Source organism: Ceratotherium simum, chromosome 34 (genome assembly GCF_057802395.1).
Source record: "Ceratotherium simum simum isolate JZ-2026a chromosome 34, ASM5780239v1, whole genome shotgun sequence".
Taxonomy (NCBI): Eukaryota; Metazoa; Chordata; class Mammalia; order Perissodactyla; family Rhinocerotidae; genus Ceratotherium; species Ceratotherium simum.
In genome coordinates this window covers 17,022,744-17,037,837 of record NC_141933.1, presented here as the reverse complement: position 1 = coordinate 17,037,837, position 15,094 = coordinate 17,022,744, and positions in this window count along the sequence as shown.

Below are 15,094 nucleotides of genomic sequence, written 5' to 3'. Positions count from 1 at the left end.
GCTGCAGCCCTGAAAGTGGAAACATGCCTTGGCAAAACCATGGGAAGGGGCAGCAGCAGCCCTGGGCCCGTGCATGAATGCTTTCCTGGACTATGGGAGAACCCATCTTGCCACTGCAGTCCCACCAAGTCCCCCAGGCTCAGAACCCATGAATAAGCCCCATCCACCAAGCACATTGGCTGGTGCAACTGTAAGAAGAGGTGGCAGCAGATATACACATGCATGCAAATGCTTCCCCAGCCAGTGTGAGCACCCATAGTACTGCTGTGTCCCAACAAGTGGGAATGTGCCTCAGCACAGCGGCATCCCTGAGCCATGTGTGAACATTTTCCCAGCTTGTGGGACCACCCACTGTACCCACACAAGTTCCAGCAGATGGCGTGGGATCAGAAACACAGCCTCTGCTTCCCCTCAGTGGTAGCAGGTAGAATCTGTGACCTGATACTACCACAAATGCACTGGCAAAATATTAGTTCATCAAACACCATGAGAAACTACAACAAGTCAGAGCAGAAGGAAAATGACAAATCTCCAGAAACCAACCCTGAAGTCACAGAAATTTACAATCTAAATGACAGAGAATTCAAAATAGCTGTCAAAAAGAAACTCAACAAGTTTACCAGAAAACTCAGAAAGACAGTTCCATGAGCTCAGGAATAAAATTGATGAGAAGAAAGAATACCTTATCAAAGAGATTGAAACTATTAAAAAAAAAAAAGAAATTCTGGAAATGAAGAACACAACTAATGACATAAAAAATAATATAGAATCCTTAAAAAATAGATCTTACATTATGGAAGAAAGAATTAGTGATTAAGAGGATAGAAATATAGAAAAACTTCAGGTGGAGGAAGAGAGACAACTAAGATTTTTTTAAAAATGAGGGCATTCTTTGAGAAATATCAGACTCAATTAGGAAAAGCAACATGAATTCTCCTTCTTTCAGAGAGAGAAGAGTGGGAGAAAGGAACATAGAGTTTGTTCAAAAAAATAATAGCTGAGAAATTCCCAGACCTGGGGAAGGAACTGGATTTATAAATACAACAAGCCAACAGAACTCTTAATTACATCAATGCTAAAAGACCTTCTCCAAGGCATATAATAGTAAAACCGGCAAAAGTCAACAATAGAGAAAAAATATTAAAGGCAGCAAGGAATAAAAAAATAACCTACAAAGGAACCCTTATCAGACTTTCAGCAGATTTCTCAGCCGAAACCTCACAAGCTAGGAGAGAATGGAATGATATATACAAAATACTGAAAGACAAAAACTTTCAGCCAAGAATACTCTATACAGTGAAACTATCCTTCAGATAGGATGGAGAAATAAAAGTTTTCCCAGATAAACAAAAGCTGAGGGAGCTCATCACCACTAGACCTCCCCTATAAGAAATGATCAAGGATGCCCTCATGCCTGAAACGAAAAGGCAAAGGTCTACAAAGCTTTGAGCAAGGAGATAAATAGACACACAAAATCAGAAAACTGCAGCTCTCTTTCAGAAAAGAGTAGCAAACACTTAATTATAACTTAAAAGATAAAGGGAAAGAAAGCATCAAATGTAACTATAAACACTTCAATTTAGTCACAAACTTACAACACAAAACAGAATAATTTCTCAGAAGGGGAAGAGCAAAGGGATGGAACTTACTCAGGTTATGGAGATTAGAGGCTATCAGAAAATAGACCATCTCATCTATGAGATCTTTTATACAGACCTCACAGTAACCACTGAACAAAAAAATCAGAGCAGAGCCACAATTCATGAAAAAAGAGAAAACCACCACAGAAAACCACCAAAATGAAAGGGCAGTCAGAAATACAAAGGAAGAGAAACAATAGAAACATATAACAACCAGAAAACAAGAGATAAAATGGCAGTATGAGGCCTTCATATATCAATAATCACTCTAAATGTAAATGGATTGAATTCTCCAATCAAAGGACACAGATTAGCTGGACGGATTAGCAAGACCCAGCAATATGCTGCCTCCGGGAAACACGTCTCAGCTCTAAAGACAAACATATGCTCAGAGAGAAGGGATGGAAGATGATACTCCAAGTAAATGGCAAACAAAAGAAAGCAGGTGTTGCCATACTTATGTCAGGCAAAATAGACTTCAAGATAAAAAAGACAACGAGAGACAAAGAGGGGAAGTATATATTAATAAAAGTGACTTTCCACCAGGAGGACATAATACTTATGAATATATATGCACCTAACACAGGAGCACCAAAGTATATAAAGCAAATATTAATAGACATAAAAATGAGACATTAACAGTAACACAATAATACTAGGAGGCCTCAACACTCCACTTACATCAATGGATAGATCATCCAGACAGAAAGTCAACAAGGAAACAGTGGATTTAAATGAAACACTTGATAAGATGGACTTAATAGATATAGAGAGAGCATTCCATCCAAGAATAGCAGAATATGCATTCTTCTCAAGTGCACATAGAACATTGTCAAAGATAGACCACATGTTGGGAAACAAGGCAAGCCTCAAGAAATTTAAGATGATTGAAATCATACGAAGCACCTTTTCCAGCCACAATGTTGTGAAACTAGAAATCAACTACGAGAAAAAAGCTGGGAAAGTCACAAATATGTGCAGACTAAACAACATGCTGATGAATAACCATTGGATCAATGAAGAAATAAAAGGAGAAATCAAAAAATACCTGGAGACAAATGAAAATGAAAATACAACATATTAAGTTTTATGGGACACAGCAAAAGTGGTTATAAGAGGGAAATTCATAGTAATACAGGCCCACTTCAACAAAAAGAAAAATAAAAAATAAGTGATCTTAAACTACATCTAACAGAACTAGAAAAAGAAGAACAAATAAAGCCCAAAGTCAACAGGATGGAAATAATAAAAATTAGAGCAGAAATAAATGAAATAGAGACTAAAAAAAAAACAGTAGAAAGGATCAGTGAAACTAAGAAGTAGTTCTTTGAGAAGATAAACAAAATTGACAAGCCCTTAGCCAGACTTATTAAGAAAAAAAGAGAGAAGGCTCAAATAAATAAAATTAGAAATGAAAGAGAAGAAATTATAATGGATATTGCAGAAATACAAAGGATTATAAGAGAATACTATGAAAAACTATATGCCGACAAATTGCCTAACCTGGATGAAATGGATAAATTCTTAGACTCATACAACCTCCCAAAACTGAATCAAGAAGATATAGAAAATCTGAATAGACCAATCACAAGAGATGAACATAGTAATCAAAAACCTCACATAAAACAAAAGCCTGGGACCAGATGGCTTTTACGGAGAATTCTACCAAACATTCAAAGAAGATTTCACACCTATCCTTCTGGAACTATTCCAAAAAATTTAAAGAAGACAATGCTTCCTAACTTATTCTACGAGGCCAGCATTACCCTGATACCAAAAGTAGGCAAGGAAAGCACAAAGAAGGAAAATTATAGGCCAATATCACTGATGAACATAGATGCGAAAATCCTCAACAAAATATTGGCAAACCAAATACAGCAATACATTAAAAGGATCATATACCATGAACAAGTGGGATTTATTCTAGGGGTGCAGGGATGGTTCAACATCCACAAATCAATTGATGTGTTATAGCACATTAATAAAATGAGGAATAAAATTCACATGATCATCTCGATAGATACAGAGAAAGCATTTGACAAGATCCAACATCCATGTATGATTAAAAAAAACTCTCAATAAAATGGATGTAGAAGGAAAGCACTTCAACATAACAAAGTCCATATATGATAAACCTACAGCCAACGCCATACTTAGTGAAAAGCTAAAAGCCATCCCTCTGTGAACATGAACAAGACAAATGTGCCCACTCTCACCACTCCTATTCAACATAGCACTGGAGGTTTTGGCCAGAGCAATTAGGCAAGAAAAAGAAATAAGATGTATCCAAATTGGAAAGGAAGAAATGAAACTCTCACTGTTTGCAGATGACATGATTCTATATAGAGAAAACTCTAAAGAATCCATCTGAAAACTATTAGAAATAATCAACGGCTACAGCAAATTTCCAGGGTGCATAATCAACTTACAAAAATCAGTTGCATTTTTATACAAATCTGTACACTAATAACGAACTAGCAGAAAGAGAAGTCAAGAATACAATCCCATTTACCATCACAACAAAAAGAACAAAATACCTAGGAATAGACTTAACCAAAGAGGTGAAAGACCTGTACAGTGAAAATTATAAGATATTATTTAAAGAAATTGAAGAAGATATAAAGAAATGGAAAGATATTCCATGCTCATTGATTGGAAAAATAAACATAGTTAAAATGTCCATATTACCTAAAGCAATCTATAGATTCAATGCAAAACTAGTCAGATCCCAATGACATTCTTCACAGAAATACAACAAAGAATCCTAAAATTTACATGGAACAAAGAAGACCTCGAATAGCCAAAGGAATCATGAGAAAAAAGAACAAAGCGGCAGACATCACAATCCCTGACTTCAAAATATACTATAAAGCTATAGTAATCAAAACAGCATGGTACCAGCACAAAAACAGACACACAGACCAATTGAACAGAATTGAAATCCCAGAAACAAAACCATTCGTCTGTGGTCAGTTAATCTTCAACAAAGGAGCCAAGAACATCCAATGGAGAAAGGAAATTCTCTTCAATAAATGGTGCTGGGAAAACTGGACAGCCACATGCGAAAGAATGAAAGTAGACCATTATCTTGCACCATACACAAAAATTAATTCAAAATGGATTAAAGACTTGAATGTAAGACCTGAAACCATAAAACTCATATAAGAAAATATAAGTAGTACACTCTTTGACATCAGTCTTAGCAGCTTCCTTTCAAATACCATGTCTACTCAGGCAAGGGGAACAAAAGAAAAAATAAACCAATGGGACTACATCAGACTAAAAAGCTTCTGTACAGCCAAGGAAACCATGAAGAGAATGAAAAGACAACCCAACAACTGGCAGAAAATATTTGTAAATCATATATCGGACAAGGGGTTAATTTCCAAAATATATAAAGAACTCATACAACTCAACAACAAAAAAACAAACAACCTGATCAAATAATGAGCAGAGGATATGAACAGACATTCCTCCAAAGAAGATATACAGATGGCCAACAGACACATGAAAAGATGTTCAACATCACCAATTATTAGGGAAATGCAAATCAAAACTACGATATATCACCTTACACCTGTCGTAATGGTTATAATTACCAAGACAAAAAATAACAAATGTTGGAGATCATATGGAGAAAAGGAAACCCTCATGCACTGCTGGGGGGAATGCAAACCAGTGCAGCCACTAAGGAAAACAGTATGAAGATTTCTCAAAAAAATAAAAATAGAAATAAATTATGATCCAGTTATCCCACTATGGGGTATTTATCCAAGAACTTGAAATCAAAAATCTAAAGAGATTTATGAACCCCTATGTTCATTGCCGCATTATTCACAATAGCCAAGACATGGAAGCAAGCCAAGTGCCCTTTTACAGATGCACGGATGAAGAAGATGTAGTATATATGTACAATGGAATACTACTCTGTCATTAAAAAAGACAAAATCTTCCCATTTGCAACAACATGGATGGACCTTGAGGGTACAATGTTAAGCAAAATAAGCCAGACGGAGAAAGACAAACAGTGAATGATTTCATTCGTATGTGGAACATAAACATTGCATAAAGAGAACAGATTAGTGATTATCAGAGGGGAAGTGGGGTGGGGGGTGGGTGAAAGGGGTAAAGTGGCACATATGTATGCTGAGGGATAAAAATTAGAATACTGGTGGTGAGCACGATGAAATCTATACAGAAATTGATAAATAATAATATACATCCGAAATTTCACAAGGTTATAAAACTTTATGATTTCAATAAAATAATTGAGAAAGAAAGTTTTTTTAAAACACCCTGCTTCCCGAGGAAAGGGAGGGATAGAAATGTAGGACTCATTCACAGCCTACAATAGCAGCTCAGGAGCCAGAGAGAACAATTGGAAGGGCAGCTAGAGGCCAAACCAGGATGGACTAAGCAAATATCGACGAAGCAGAAGTCCAAAGGTCAACCATCAGCATGAAACCCTCCTAAAAAGTGAAAGCACTCAAGAATAAAAATAAATTAGCTATTGATACACACAGCTTGGAAGAATTGTCAGAGAAATGTACTCAGTGAAAAAAGCCAATCCCAAAGGTTATATACTGTATGGTTCCATTTATATAAGAGATTAGTGGTTGCTTGGGGTTGGGGATGCAGTGAGGTAAGGGTGGAGGGAGGGGAAGAGAAAGGATGGGGTGGAGGTGGTTATAAAAGAACAATACAAGGGATCATTGTGGTTTGGGAACTCTTCGATATCCTGACTCTGCTGGTGAATACAGGAGCCTACACAGGTGATAAAATTTTGTAGAAGTTAATACTAACAAACACACAAATGTGTAGAGCTGGGGCAATCTGAATAAGATCGGTGGATTGCATCAATGTCAATATCCTTGTTGTGATATTATACTATCATCTTGTGAAATGTTCTATTGGGTCTGTATTTGTTTTCTATCGCTGCTCTAACAAATTACTACAAATATAATGCCTTAAAACAACACACATTTCTTATCTTACAATTCTATAAGTCAGCAGGCCAAAATGGGTCTCTAGATCAAGGTATCAGCAGGACTGGGTTCCTTTTTGGGGATTCTAGGGGAGAATCTATTTCCTTGATTTTTTCGGCTTGCAGAAGCCACTTATATTCCTTAGTTTATAACCTATTTTCCTCATCTTCAAAGAAGCATCCCATCTTCAAATCTCCGTCTGACTCTCACTCTTTCACCTCCCTCTTCCCATTTTAAAGACTCTTGGTAAATCCATAATAGTCTCTCTGTCTCAAGGTCAGATGATTAGCAACCTTAATTCCATCTACAACCTTACTTCCTCTTTGCCATGTAACCTAGTATATTCACAGATTCGAGGGATTAGGATATGGACATCTTTGGGAAGCTGTTACTCTGGCTATTACAGGATGAAACTAGGCAAACATCACAAGGGACCTCTTTGAATTATTTCTTACAACCGCTCGTGAATCTATAATCATCTCAAGAAAAATTCTATTTAAAATACATTTAATGAAAATGTTTGCTAATCTATGCTGTGGTTAACTTCATTTTCACTGTACTGATCACCACCCTCTTGTACACATATATCCTCCAGAATCCAGGGCTCGCCCTCTACAATAAGAGACAAAAAAGGCCCTCCTCCAAAGATGTCTTCCACCTGACAGCTGTCACCATTTTCTCTGGGGCCCTCCCTTACATGTACTTACTGCCCAGATACTACCGAGTCTCAAGAGCAGTTAAAAGCAGCATCCATATTTTATGGCATTACAATTCTCAAGTTAAACCTCCTTATCTAGCGCCTATGAAATAATGAAGTAAAAGAATCTCTACAATCAATAAGGACTAAGTCCTTCTTGCTTGGGCATAAATTACTAACCAAGACGGCCAGAAGTATCCAAGTGGTGAGTGCTTTCCTGAATTTGCTGATATCACATTGGCCATAGCAATTCACCTGGCCAACCCAGATTCAAAGCATTGGAGTAATTGACTCCACCACTTAATGGAAGGATCTGCAACATTACATTGCAATGGTGTAGGTGCATGAAGGAAAGAATTTGTGCCCATTTTTATAACTTATCACACCATGTTCCTGCCCAGAATAAGTTGTTTTTTTAGCTGACACCCTGATCTGCTTTCTATCCATACTGTCATAAGTGTATATATGAGAAACACTAAAATTTAATCTCTCAAAACATAATTATAATTTATATTTTTCTCACTATTATATCCACAGCATCTATTAATTGTATGGAATATGTTAAATTAAGCTCATTAATTATATAAGTAAACTCATGAAACGCTTACTGAATGAATGAACAAAGAATGCACAGAGAAAATGTGTCTGTAGTTACTACAATGAGAAAGAACACTAGCTACAGCCCAGTAGAGCTAACTGTTCTTGTAGCAGACCATGTTTTGTAAAGACTTTTTGGGTCCAGCAATTGTCTCCAAAACATTATAATAAAGGCTCAACTCTTCAACCAGAATTTGAAGTCAAGGATTATTAAAGATGGCCAACTTTATTGGAAATATTCATCTAGACTGAGATGGAATAAAATGTGGCATCACATCTAAAAGTTTCACATGAGAATGACATGGAGAAGAGAATACCTACAGAAGCTGAAAGAAAGAATCTATTCACCATCTCTTATGTGTACTGACTGGCTTTGGCAAAATATAGTTGGTTGTCTATCCACTATCCATTCTCCTCTAATTCCTTCCTAAAAGAACTCCCATGTCATATGGAGGGTAATGCAGCCAGACAAATAGGTACTTTACTTCTCAGCTTCCATTGTAGCTAGGATGGTATGTGTCTTAGTTTGCATTCCTGAGAATATAGCCTTGGGTAAAAGTAATGTATGGAGGTTGTTGTGAAGAATTAATATTACCTAAAGAAAGGTTTGTCCTTCCCCCTCAGCTACTAGGAGGTGATCTCACAGCTTCTGGAATGTCCTCCCTAATAGGAATTCTCTGTTTTCCTGGAGGCTTTGGCATTGGACAGCCTAAAAGTGTGACTTATGATGGAGCTTTGGGACATGCCATGTCAGTTCCAACCTCCAGAGGAACCGGAGACTAAAGATATAACCCTGAACTTCCAGGAGGGCTTGGGGACTAAAGCTCAGCCATGTGAACAATATGTCATAGAGCCCACATAAAAACTCTAGACACCAGAGTCTCAGATGAGCTTCCCCAGTTGGCCCTACTCCATGCATATTGCACACGTTGACACCAGGAGGGTAATGCATCTCTGAGGATGATGGAATCTTCATGTTTGGAACCTTCACAGACTTTATTCTATATAATTCTTCCTTTGGCTGGTTGTAATTTGTATCCTTTTGCTATAATAAAACTGTAATTGTATCTATAGTATTTTCCTAATGTCTTAGTGAGTTTAGGCTCTATTACAAATTACTGTAGACTGAATGGCTTATTAACAAGGAAGTTAAAGTCAGAGATCAAGTTGTCAGCATGGCCGGCTTCTGGTGAGAATACTGTTCTGGGTTGCTGACTGCTATTCTTTCATTATGTCTTCACATGGTAGAAAAAGAGAGCTCTCTGGGATCTCTTTTATAAGGACATGAACCCCATTCATGAGCGTTGCACCCTCCTGACTTAATTAACTCCCCAAAGCTCCACCTCTTAATGCCACCGCATTGGGGGTTAGGATTTAAACATAGGAATTTTGGGGGACACAAGCATTCAGTCCATATCACCTAGTCCTTCCTAGTAAACTATGAGACCTGAAGGTGATTGTGGAGACCTCCAAATTTATGACAAGCTATGAACGAGTGTGGCTCTGAGGACCTCCAAATTTTTGACTGCCATCTAAAGTGATATCAGTCCTAGGGGAACTGTTTCTTCACACTGTGCAGTTTGCCAAGGTTTTTGAAAGAGGTTATCCCAAGCAGCAGAGAGACAGAGAAGGAAGAGTGAGATATAGAAGGAGAAAACCAAGGAAAGAGTGAATAACTTAGCTGACACACCTGGGAACCGGAACTTGATAAACTATGTAGGATGTCCCACAAATTTGCCCCTCTGAAGACAAGAGGTTAAAACAATCATTCAGTTTCCCTCTCCCAGGGTTTGAGGGTTGCCAAAGATCTTCCACGGCTTCTGAGATATTCTTGAGACAGAGACACAGAGAAAAACCATAGGAAAGCTGCCACTAGTAGCACAGACAAAGCTGCCTACCACAGACGCACTGAGATCAACTAGCTGAGGAGATGTGGTGCAAGACACAGAGATTTCTGCTACTCCATATAACATAGTTCTCGCCTCATTGATGTAGGTAGAAGTCTGCTGGATTGGGGAAAAGCTTTTGTTTTCCTGATTGAGAGTATATATGTGGTTGTCACTCTGCCCTCCTGGATCCTTTTTAATGCTTTGAAAGGGAAGGTGATGTCTAGGGCTGTGGTAGACTTGTTAGACTGTGAGGCAACCAGCATACGGGAAAGACTAAGCAAATCACAAAAGTGCGAGTCTTGTCTTCCAAACTGTTGTTATGAAGGAAAATGAGGCCCTATTTTTAAACCAAAGGAAGTTGGGTGTTTTTCTACTAGCAGTTGAAGGCATTCCTAATTGAGACACTGGTCATGCAATCAGTAATGTTGAATGTCAATTCACCAACCTTTTGACAATAACTCTCCTTTGTAGGTATGCTTGTTAATCACAGAGCTACAAAGTCACTGAATCTGGATATTTCCTTTCATACTTATTAAATTAAAAGTTTAGCCCTAGCAGCTTTATAGCTAAACACTACTCAAAATCTCATATTCCACAGATTGTTATCTGAAATATTCTGATGGAGTAAAGTGCAACTGAAAGAAAGAGTGTCTTTATCCAGGGCTGATTTTTGAAATGTTAACATTTTTAGGAAAAAAAAGAAAGAATGAAGAGTAAATTTTTTCTTTGAATAAAAAACAGTCAAAGTGATAATATCAAATATGTTCAAATAGTAGTCATTCTGTTTGTCACACTAGTGACCATGTGCCCTGAAATTTTGATTAGCTTTGGATTTCTTTTTTTCAGATAGCTATGTTTTTTTGCTGATTATGGTGACAAGGTCAATTTTCTAGACCTAAACACAGATTTTTAGACATATAAAGAGATACTCAATCTGATTCATAACAAGAAAAAAATTTTAAGAGCCGTTCTATAACAAGGCAACACTCACAGAAAAAAAAATAGTCCCTAATGACAGTAACATGAATTAAATTTATCCTCTCTAAAAAACTTAAACGTTCTTCAGCAGAAAATAACTACCGAACATTGTTTATTCCAATTCCATCTCAGCCCCTGGAACCTCGGATTCTCAAGGGAAAAAGTATTGATCCCTTAGGCCCCACTATAAACTCCCCAAGTAAAAGAAACCACACAGAGAGACCTGGTGGGCAATCAGCCTGCACCACTTGCAGAAAGAGAATCTGGAGGCTGCTCTGATGTGAGTAAACAAAGCAACCCCATTTTTCAACATCAGTTGTGTATCATACCAAGGTGTGCTGGAAATGATGGGGCAAAAAGGGCTAGAGTCAAAGTTCTCGTATATTTCACCCCAAGACCAGGAATAATCACGTCATCCCTGGAGACCTAGTTGAATTCAGTTGAGGAACTGTGTTGGGCTCAGTGTTGCCTGAGGAGGATATGAATGAACAATGATTGAAAGTTTAAAAGAGTGAATGAATGAATATTATATGCGTTTAGTGTTTTATTTGCATTTATAATTATGACCATTCAATACTTGGCCCTGTGCTGGGAATTTTACATAAATCACCTCACTTTAAGTCACATCATTACAAAATAGACTTTATTTCTTTCTCTTCTTCTTCCTTTTTAAAACAATTAAAGCTATTTTTAAAAGAAAAAGTGAATAAATTTATGAGTTTAAAGACTTTCTCTCCCCACTCCCATGCCCAAGGATAACCACTAAAAGTTTGTTGTGGGGGCCGGCCCAGTGGCATAGTGGTTAAGTTCGTGTGCTCTGCTTCAGTGGCCCAGGGTTCACAGGTCGGATCATGGGTGTGGACCTATGCACCCCTTATCAAGCCATGCTGTGACAGGCATCCTACATATAATGTAGAGGAAGATGGGCACAGATGTTAGCTCAGGGCCAATCTTCCTCAGCAAAAGCACCAGGGTTCAGAATAGGTTTAGCAAATTCAAAATACTTGGATACATGGCTTGTGTGTGTGTATGTGTATGTGTATTTGTGTGCTGTGTCTCTTGTACTGGTTTTCCATAGTTCTTGAAAAGTGTCCTCTAATATGTCGCACATTTTATTTGAATTCAAAAGGATTAAATTGATATAGTAAATATCATTACCTTATCAAGATTCTAGTTTAAAAGTGGACCCATGACCAATTCTATCTTCCTCTCACATGTGCCTTTACCCACTGGATGGAAGCCTCTTTGAGAGGGCTGAATTTAATCAATTTTACAGAACATTTACCTGAGGAGGCAACTCACACAAATTTATTGGCCCTTAGCCCTCACTAAATGTTCAGTTTAAGAGAATTGTTTCCTGTTGCATCACTACAGACTTATCCCACTCTCTTCATTTCTCAAGATATCTGAGAGAACCAGGTTACCCAAGAAACATCAACAACAGGTTTCATTGCTATATTCTCCACCACTAAAGGCACATTCTTATCTAAAATGGACTATCTCATCTAGGGAACTGTGGCTCTGCCTGACATTAACCGACATCAGAGTAAAACAGCCTGCTACTGATATATTGGGGACATGGTTTTTCCTTTGTGAAGAATGTCTGTTATTGTACAACATTTAAAGTGTATAAAAATATATTTAAAATAATGTAACCATTCATGTAGCCACCATCTAACTTCCGCAACTTGCTTTTTATTACTCATCATTTCACTTGAGAAATTTATACACATGGATGTTGTAGCATCAGTTTACTGAATTTTCACTGATTTATTTAATAGTTTGTATTATTTTCTATGATCAACAACACTGCATGAACATACTTTTGTCTGTATAAGTGTATTTATATGTACACATATTCATACATATACTTACAAGTATATGTGTGTGTGTGTATATCCTTATTTATGTGGTCAAAAATTTCTCTAGAATATGTACCAATGGAAATTTTGGACCATAGGAGGACGTATATTTAGTTTTACTATTTATTTCAAGCTTGTCTCCAACATGACTACTAATTTATTTTCTCACCAGAAATATGTCTCCACATTCTCACCAAAACTTTGCATGTTAGACTAGGTGTAAAATTATATTTCAATACAGTATTAATATATAATTATCTGATACTAGTGAGTTGTGTATATTACCATATTTCTATTGACTATTTTGGTTTTTCCTTTTATAATTATCCTGATTATATCTTTTGTGAATTTTTCCCTTGGGGTAATTTATACAAATTATTTTTATATACTGGATACTGATTCTTTGCTATTTATATGTGTGGCAAACAAATTTACCTGAGTAAATTTCCAGTCAGTGTCCACACTTCTCTTTTTTATAATGTTGTATTCTTAATTTAGATATAGTTGAATTTTTAATGTTTTATGTTTTGTGCATTCATGACGTTTTAATTTTTTCTGCATATCTGTCATAGGTAGTCTGCTATGTGTTACTCTCAAGTTTACAATTGAAGTCTTTATTGCATTTGGAATTGATTTTTCTAACATGTACATTAAGAATACAATACTTTTTCACTTGTATAAGCATTTATAGCACCACAGTTTATTGGGCCATTTTTCATTGGTGTACATGTATTGTTTTCATACATCAAGCATCCATAGACTTGTGAGCCTGTGTATGATTTGCTTTTCTCAATTCCATTTATCTATTTGTCTACCCTCAGTACCACATTGTCTTTATTATTATCACTTTATAATAAGTTCTGATATTTGGTAGGACAAGTTCCCACCTTGTTTTCCTTTAAAATTCTCTAAGCTATTTTTAGCTCTTTTCTCTTCCATATAAACTTTATAAGTCTGTGAAGATGCACACAAAATTCTCTCAACGTTCCATCGGAATTACATTGAATTTATAAATTAATATGGGGAAAAAATACAATGTTATACAATTTGGTCTTGCTTGCTTATGGAAAATATTTTTTTCCTCCTTCTGAAGTTTCTTTTCTGCAAAGGGAGCTTAATTTGCGTAATTATAGCCTTTCTCTCCCTATTTTATTCACGCTTGTACTGGAAAGGTGGAGTGACATATTTGATTGGTAAATCTGAGAACAACCTGGCATGCCCTGCTCTGCCCTTAGCCATCCTGCTGAAGCCCTCATTCCCCTGCATTTCAGAGGCACTTCCCCACAACGCTCAAGAGTCATGCCCCAGTCACGACCAGCAAGACTGGGTAGATAAGCCTGTTTACTTATGATGTTCATTGGAAACAAGTAACTTGAATAATAAACTTCACGTCTTCCTCCAGTATCTAAAGGTGATATTATAGTCTCCATATATACACTTTTATTTCTCAACTTGTTCAACTCCTAGGAAAAGAAGAGAATACCTCTTCACTGGAGCCTCCTATGTGATCTCAGCAATCGTTTGTTTAATATATGGTTGGATTTGATTAGCGAATGTGTATTTTTAAAGCTGTTTGCATCTATATTCACAAGTAAGTTTGTTTCTAGTTTTCTTTTCTCAAACCTTACTTACTTGTGTGTCGAGGTTACATTAGTCTCACAAAATAAGTTGGGGAATGTTTTCTTTTGCTACTTGCAGGGAAAGGTTGTACAATATTAGAATTAGTTGTTCCATAAATGTTTGATAAAACTTTCCTGTAACATAATTGCATGTAGTGCCTATGTGAGTAAATTTTTAAATAACAAGTCAAACGACTTAATTGTTTTAAAATATTTTGCATGCACACACACAGAAAGACACACGCATACTGACTACTATCACTCTCTATCCTGTTAGTCTGCTTTCTTTTTTTAAAAATAAATATTGAGGGCCGGCTCCGTGGCTTAGCGGTTGGGTGTGCGCGCTCTGATGCTGGTGGCCCGGGTTCGGATCCCGGGCGCGCCCCAGGGCACCACTTCTCCGTCCAACGCGAGGCCGAGTCCCACGTACAGCAACTAGAAGGATGTGGACCTATGACATACAACTATCTACTGGGGCTTTGGGGGTAAAAATGAATAAATAAAATCTTTAATAAATAAATAAATAAATAAATATTGAGAAAACAAAAATAATGTTTATCAGATTATGTGTATGGTATAAAATATCATGGTGCAATAAATACCATGTGCCAGCAACCCAGTTTAATATGGAAAAACAGTTTTATTATTGCTTTTTACTTTCTCAGGGAAAGAAACTAGTGAAAGGAATGGACTTTATTCAGTTATTTTTCATAAAGAACAAACCATAAGGCAAAAAAAATGATTAATTATTACTTCAAATTTAAGGATTTATGCTCTATAAAGGATATCATAGACAAAATTAATAGATGAAGGAATGTGAGAAATAC